Raw genomic sequence first — 8,225 nt, forward strand, 5'->3', positions numbered from 1 at the left:
TTCTTTCTGCCAACAAATGCATTTATGTACTTTGCGCTTTGCGCTTGGTTCTTTATTACGTTTGCGCCGGTATGGGCTGTCGGTGTTGTCGTGCGCACCGTATCTTGCAAACGATCTCCACACGGCTCTGACCTTTGTATGCGCTGTGCATTCGGCCGCTCAGTTTCCGTTGAAGCGATAGACCGCACGAACCTTCGCTGGCTGCGGCGGCTGCGCTTGCTGCCAGCGTTTTGACAGTGGTGGTCTGCGGTCATCGAGAGTGATCTATTCATGTGTGCTTCTGCGCGCTGACACCACGCTTGTTAATTCAGTTAGTAAGTGAATGTGTCCAACTTTATGCAGCCGACAAAACCACTATCCCTACTCCGAATAGCTCTCTGCTAATTTGCTATCGCAATTGATGCTTCGCCTTTCGGGCGAAACTGCGACATTTTTTGTCAGTTTTTTTAATGCGCGTCTGCACACTATTTCCTGCAAAATCGAACAGAGTCGCCGTCGTCAGCACCTGCGACATTTTTTGTCAGTTTTTTTTAATGCGCGTCTGCACACTATTTCCTGCAAAATCGAACAGAGTCGCCGTCGTCAGCACGCTTAGTGTGGTTTGCTCCTGGCGTCGTCTGCTAGAGCAACACCACCTAGATATCTGGGTGGTGTTGGCTACCGTCACCAGTGTGTACACGCGTGTGTACGGTGTCGGTTATTGTTCCGTTGTCGCGGCGCACTCATAATATTGTCTGCCCTTTTTCGACGATGAACTGCAGTATTTGGCCTTCAGCTACTGCGTCTGCGCTGTAATACTGTGCTTGTCCAGCACGTGCTGCGAGTTCGGTATCCGAGAAACGGATGCCGACACGTTAGTTATATAAGCACGCGCTCGTGAGTTGCAAGTCACGCAGTTTGAGAGAGGGAACCGCAAACACGACGGTGGCGTGAAGGTGCGCGGTAGTGGTTGCTTCGGCGGGCCCCGTCGATAGACGATTCGACTGCAAGCGGTACCGTAAGCGCGGCATGCACGCCCGCAGCTGTCGAACAATGTAGACGCCTCTGGAACATTCCGAAACCAGCGGCTTACGGAAGGCCTGATTTTTTTTTTTTGGCAACGATCATTTTCCTTCGGTTCTTCGTATATTTTCTTGCACCATCGCGATTGCGCCATAGAGAAAGATATTCAACAAGAGCGGACACTCCCATGGAGCGCAGCGGCCGAATTGACGGCAGCGCGCCAAGCGGTCGGCATCAATTACTTCCGTTTTCGGTTTTAGACGCGCGCATTTTGAACGCTAGCTTGCACGCCGACTACGCTTTTTTTTTTTTTTTTTGCCCGACCGCGCACGGTCTTCGTGCGCAATCGGTCTATTTGGTAAAAATGATTGCGAACGATCTTGTCGAGTCCCATCGAATCTGTGCCACGTGCAATCTCACAAAGTAGACGCAAGATTCCTTGTGAAATGAGGAAATATTTATTTTTCTCTACATAAAAGATCATTCCGCGCTTCTTGTGCGTTCATCCAACGTTGGGACACCAGGTAAGCAGTACCCGTATGAAGCTCCATCGTACGGCATCAGCTGAAAAAAAAAGTAAATTACAAGCATGTTACATTTACAAGCATGTAGCAGCATGTTACAAGCATGTCTCATTTGGTATTTAGATATAGGAATACTGCGTGTAGAGGCGAAACGTGAGAAAGCGGTGAATGGGCGGCATTACAAACAAAAGCAATTCGCTTTTACATACCAGGCGTAGAAAATACCCGCCTCATCCCAAACAATACCGTAAAATATGAAAACATCGGATTTGCAATTGCATTCCCCAATTTCCGGGCATTATTTGCTGCACTTTAGCAGCACAAATACACGGGCGACTTCGCATTTCCAAAACTTGGTCTCGCGCTACATACACAGAGACGGACGCAACAGAGGCTCCCAGCCGGACCACGCTAAACGTTCGCAGAATGCCTTCTACTCGCACTCAAGACAAATGCGTGGGTGCAAAGCCTGTTTTTAGTCCTTTAGAAGACGGAATTTTCGAAATACAAGTTTCTGAAATGTTCCTCGGCGTTATCTTTGGCGCGTTCTGCCGGCGCCAGCAACACACTCCCATGTTATCACTCTTGGCAATCGCCCATCGCGTTTTCGACAGGCCTGAGTACCGAAAAAAGGTAGATGTTGCGGGGCCACAAAAAAACGTCACAAACTTATCCCTCTAAGATTCACTACACGTCAAACTATGTCACTACGGCCGAGCTGCTTATCGCTAACTGCAACACAGCGCGCTGCGCGGCCAGTGTGCCTCAACAGAACCGAAATAAGTTCCAATAATCCCCTAGAAAGCGTCGGAAACATGTCCCAACACAATTCATTAACTCAAATTAACTGCGCCAGGACACCCGAGCTGTTTTTCGCTAACTGCGTCTTAAGTCTCGATCCCGTGCCGTAAGCCTAATTGAGTCGTAGACTGAAACAAAATTTCTCACCTTGCCGTAGTCCAATAGTGCAGTGGTGTCTTGACCCAGTGCAGAAGGAACGCAAGAATACGCCGGGAGTCCAAGAAACCAGGCTACATTTAAAAAATAGAGGAGACGGACGGGTCACCGCGGGCGAGCGCTCAAACGCGCGCGCAGCCGCACTCGCTCGCTTCGGGGGAGTGTCTGGTGGATGACGCATGCATCTGGCGCGTCATTGGCCTGTCGCTAGGTAAGGCAAGGAAAATGAGTCGCAAAGTTTATGTTCATCTATCAGCAAAACGTTTTAGTTTTCGCAGCAAAGAAATTAAAAAATAAATCGATGTCTGTTAACTTAATTTCACTTTCTTTTTTTTTTCGATGCTCGCGGCAGCTAACGTTCGGCCTCAATATTATAGCGTGACGTATGGTGACGTGTTCCTATTGCCAGTTTTTGCTGAGTGTCCCCTCTTGTTGAATTTCTTTCTCTATGATTGCGCCGAGTTCATCTCGGCGATAACGTGTACGGCGCACGAAGGAAAGACGCCTGGACGCCGTAGCGCATGCGCGAACAGCAGATGACCGTCATTAAAATATACGTATAAGAAGCGGCCGCCGGGAGGCCCGCCCGTCATACTGAATTTGATGCTACAGCTGCTATACCGTCGCCCGTGTCAGCTGAACGAGCGATTGACGACTTTAGACGCCATATCTACCACTTTACCGACTCCTTCACAGCCAGGTTCTAAGCGGCGAGGCGTGCTCGAAGCTTTGCGTCGCGGCTATTCAAGTTATGACCTCGACTTCTGGAAGCGTGGTTACCGGGCCCGCATGACCCATTGGTGCTCCGGGAATGCATATGCTACGTCCGGCGGCCATTTCATCCCTTCTCACACATGAGCTGTCACGCTTGAAGCAAACGCTTCCGTTGCTGTCTTAAGTCACGCCTGTAGTCAAGTTTTCTTTTGTTTGTGTGCGCCTGGATAATCAACTGACCGTGCCAATCAACCGGAGGACAACGAAGCAACTGCCGTCGCCACGTGCATCACCAGCTAACCCACAAGGTGGGCCCCTATATACGTTTATAGCTTAGGATGACGCGGCTATATTGATTTCTTGCTGTTCTGTCTACCCAATGGTCATTTCCTAGTTTAGATGTTGCTGCGTAATTACCGTATTTGCACGCATATCACGCGTTTTCTTTTTCCCTCGGCATTTCTAGCCACGGAACGCGCGACGCCTTATGTTTGGGTTCGCGACACGAATATAACGTTCGCATTTTTTACTTCCATTTCGCCTGCTCACCGTCAAGCTATTAACTGACCGTGTATTTTGCGCAGTCTTCTCCTGATTTAGAGCCCTGTTGGTGCCGCTTCAATGTGGTAACCGCGTAATTATAGCAACTCTGAGCAAGACGATAGACGCAGTTGTGCAGGTCTTCAATGTCGCACAGTGGATCGCCGCGCAAGCCGTGAAAGGCCTTGTGTTCGATTGTGTCGCGGGCATTTCTGAGCCGCTGTTTGTCCGATAACCTTTGTGGGTGTCGCAATGGACGACGCCGTTCTCGCCGACTGTGCCAGAGCCCGTCCTTTGACTTTGTTCTGCGGCGGCAGTTCATACTGTCCGAGACACCCCCCCCCCCCCCTCGCTGTATTTATGTGCGTTTGACGTCTCGCTTGCCGTTGACTTTTTTTTTTTTTTTCGTCTTCTTAACCGTAGGTGAATCCCGTGCAACCAAGTGACCGTGGCACTTCTCCGAGGTACAATGGAGCAACCGTCATCGCTACGTTCAATCTTCGGCAGTTATATTCACCAGGTGCGATTCTAGCTTGCGAGGGTGGCGCGGCTATTAAATCAACTAATTGGCAATGTTAACTGTTTTAGACTGATTGGCAAGAGAAGGCCGCTGCCACATTGGGTCGTCGTCGTGACGGAAGCGGAGAGGACTGGGTGGGGCGATTGTAGCTGTAGGCTTAGCTAACACTAGGAAGGGTAGCTCGCACTGCGCAGGCTCCAGCTGGCAGGGGTCCTCTCTCGTTTGCGACACGGACGTCGGCCCATTCCGAGTGCTATTGCTTCCCGGTCATAATTTCGCGTGTCGGCACGCGCGAAATGTGGAAGTAAATTGCAGCCGGAATTAATTAGTGTCAGGTTTCTTCCAGTGAAACAGAAGAAGAACGGACGTTGCCTACGGTCTGCAGCGCGGTGCGCTGCGGCGAAGACGGTGGTGGGTGGTCACTTTTTTTTTTTCTTCCGTATGTTCTCGTCCCTATTGCTGCGCGTCACGCCGTGCTTTTGTCGCTCGACAAGCCAACCATCGTGGACTAGTCCCATCGCCCACTCCAGCGCGATGACGCTTGTCTTGGTGAGTACGTGATTTCTGGTTACTTTCGTCATTTAACAAGTGCTCCCCCCCCCCCTTTTTTTTCCCCCTGGATCTGCAACCTGTGCCTTGGCCCCTGGCACACGGTTCCTGCACGCGGCCGTCCCTCGCACAGATGACGTTTAGCACCTGTCTGTCATCCAGCAGCTGATCGTGTCTACACTTCTGTTCCTGCCTCACTGCTATTGTGTCCTGGTGAATGAGGATGCCTGCAATCCCCGCCCTGCAGAACGTCCACTGCACGTAAGCATTTCAAGTTCTTCCAGCCCATGCTGTGACGGTGTGCTGACAGGTTCTTAATAAGATGCCTGTTTGTCATTTCAGTCCGCATCCTTTGGTGCCAGGCACACGCGACGGATTTTCCTGCACCCGGTCGTGTCTCGCAAAGATGACGTTCAGCACCTGTCTGTCGTCCAGCAGCTGATCGTGTCTTCACTTCGGTTCCTGCCTCCCTGCTATTGGTGTCCTGCTGAATGAAGACGCCTGCAATCTCCGTGCTGCAGTACGTCGACTGCACGTAAGTATATCCAATTGTTATGACTTGTACTCTGACAGTGTGCTGACAGGTAATTAACAATATGCCTGCTTGTCGTTTCAGTCTGCAACCCTTGTCTTGACATCTACCCCCCATCAAGGTCTGTACCACCAGCGTAGTAAGCAATCACACCAAGTGCAGACCGTAGGGAGGCGGGCGTTGCTCTCGCCACTCATCACATTGCTGCTCCCGAAGACGTCGTGCTGCAGGAAATGTTCTTCACTGCCTCGACGAGGCCACACAACTATGAAGTCCCAAGAAACAGCACGACGTCGCGTGACATGAATGCTCATCTAGCATCCCGGTTGGAGTTGTTCGTTCCACCCTATAGCAGTGCGATGGCCACTCGATGAAGTCGCACGTTATTCAGTGGCTGTGACCGTATGATGTGGTTACCGAGAAATCTCAGGTGACGTTGCTGTTCTAACTCGTCGTAGTGGTACACTGCTCAGACTCTAACATTGGCTTGATCTGGGGATTCTTGCTTCTTACGTTCATTGACATTCTGTGCTTTTGTAATGGTACATTGATGCAGAATTGCGTTTGTATGAGTGTGTGCGCGCGCACGTATGTGTGTGTGTGTGTGTGTGTGTGCGCGCGCACGTGCGTGAGTGTGTGTGTGTGTGTGTGCGCGCACGTGCGTGAGTGTGTGTGTGTGTGTGTGTGCGCGCACGTGCGTGAGTGTGTGTGTGTGCGCGCACGTGCGTGAGTGTGTGTGTGTGTGCGCGCGCACGTGTGTGAGTGTGTGTGTGTGTGCGCGCGCACGTGTGTGAGTGTGTGTGTGTGTGTGTGTGCGCGCGCGCGCACGTGTGTGAGTGTGTGTGTGCGCGCGCGCACGTGTGTGAGTGTGTGTGTGTGCGTGCGCGCGCTCATTACATCTGGTAGTTAACATCATTTTGGTTGGGGTGCGTTTCCAATTTATCCACGAATTGTTTGGCTGGTTTCTTGCAAATGGTGACATCCTTCAAAAAGCTCGTCGAATGCCCAGCAGTGATGGTTGCGAATTGTACTGTGCAAACGTTGCAAGAGTTTCCGAAACATCTCGTCCACTCGTATGCTTATCACTTAGTTTCTTGTCCAATTCTTTGGTATTCCAAGGATTACTGTTGGTATCTTTTCCTTATTCACGTATTCTTGGTCTTTCTAGTGACTCATCATGCATGGACAATGCAAAACAGCATCAATGTACCATTGCAAAAAGCACATGGTGTGAATTAAAGGCTATAAATCATTATTATTACCACAGTTTTGAAATTTGGTGCTGGCATGGCACCAAGTTCTTACATTCTTTTACCCGCATGCCTGCTGTCATTAATGATGCTGATAATAGAGCAGTGTACCACTCTCAAGGCAAGACAGGTTTTGAATCAATCTTTAGAAAACACTACCACACATGCCTGCTGTGTTCAACAGACTGTTTTGCCACAGTTCTTTTTGTCCTACATGAGTGTTCACTGCCCTGTGTAAATTTACCTGCCTGTGTTTATTTACTAGACATTTCAATGACATGTATTTGCTTGCTTATATTCCCTGGAACTGAATAAAATAGCAAGGATGTTTTTTTTTCATAGTACCTTTCTTGCACTGTTTTCCCCTACGTGAAAAAGATTGTCAGAACTACCTCCTACGCAGTAAATTGTTTGCCTAGTTACTTGAGGTGTACACTTCTGAAAATTAAAATTGAGCCTGTGAAGTCTTTGTAGTGAATCTTCTTGTCACCAATTTGCTGCTCACTGGTGTACTTACAGGCCAGCTGCAAGGAAGTTTTGGGCATAGATCCAGAGTAGATAGTGCAGCCTCTGTGAAATTCTGCATTTGAAATGCCTCTAGATATTTTCAGCATATCTGCAGCATGCTGAATTTAGAGGCCGTGGTCTAGGATATTTATCCCATCACTGTAGTTTAAGCTGGTTTGAGTGCGTTTTGTTGACGCATTTGCAAATATTTCCTGTCAGTTATCATACCAGCTGGTGGTATGAGGAGGAAACTGCTACTTAATTGCAAGTTGTCAAATGCTGCTGTGGTTAATGGCACAATGGAAAAGCAGGTACTGCTGCAGGCATAACGGCTAGCTGTACGAAAATTTCAATTTCGCAGCGAGTATCAATGTTCTTCCACAGTGCTGACATGTAAGGAAATCGCAGTGCAAGATTTTAAGACCTAGGGTGTTGGATAGTCGGGGGTCTGAAGACCCAACACAGGTCTTATAGACACACAGTATACTTGGGGACAACTTTCTGTGGCGATGAAGGGAAAGTTACTGGGGCGGAGCTACTGTGCAAATACTAAACCTGCAGCGTCTGACAGCCATTTTTTAACATATACTGAATCAGCAATGGTTTTGCATTAGCCCTAACATGAAAGATAAGAACATAAAACAAAAACATGTTTAAAGTTTCTTTTCCGCAGCTTAATACAGTCGAACCCGGATATATCAAATCTGAAGGGGATCACAAAAATGTTCCATATATGGGTAATTCGGTATATACAATAAAAATTTTAGAGAAATTTTACAGCTGTTCCATATACACAATAATTCGTTATATGTGCGTTTGATATATCCGGGTTCTACCTTACAAGGAGAACTTTGAATGCGACATTTTCTTCAGGAGCGCCCTTGCTTCTGCATGCCTTGCCTCCGTAGCTTCCCTTCACTGCAACAGAAAGTTGTCCGCAAGTACCAGAATCGATATTGTTGGACAGGAATCCGCACCATCGATGGTTGTGGCTTCTTCCAATGGCTTTAATGTAGAAACATACCAGCCAATTTTCCATCATTCAGAATGTGCGAGGCATACATGATGCAATCAGTGCATCTAACTCCAAGGATCTGTAGACCATTGCAAGTTTCAACATCTTGAACCAC

The 8,225-nt window shown here is 48.7% G+C and overlaps 1 long non-coding RNA gene across 2 annotated transcripts; it reads left to right on the plus strand.

Moving 5' to 3' along the window:
• Positions 1-3,061: 3,061 nt before the first annotated feature.
• On the plus strand, positions 3,062-5,999 carry LOC119449668 (uncharacterized). 2 transcript variants are annotated; one of them, XR_007466346.1, is made up of 5 exons: positions 3,062-3,505; positions 4,161-4,806; positions 4,940-5,067; positions 5,149-5,345; positions 5,423-5,999. It is a non-coding gene; the product is annotated as an uncharacterized LOC119449668 (long non-coding RNA). The 2 variants fall into 2 exon arrangements; XR_005191252.2 differs by having other exon boundaries at positions 5,149-5,341.
• The last annotated feature ends 2,226 nt before the right edge of the window (positions 6,000-8,225 follow it).

The sequence above is a fragment of the Dermacentor silvarum genome, chromosome 4 (genome assembly GCF_013339745.2).
Source record: "Dermacentor silvarum isolate Dsil-2018 chromosome 4, BIME_Dsil_1.4, whole genome shotgun sequence".
Taxonomy (NCBI): domain Eukaryota; kingdom Metazoa; phylum Arthropoda; class Arachnida; order Ixodida; family Ixodidae; genus Dermacentor; species Dermacentor silvarum.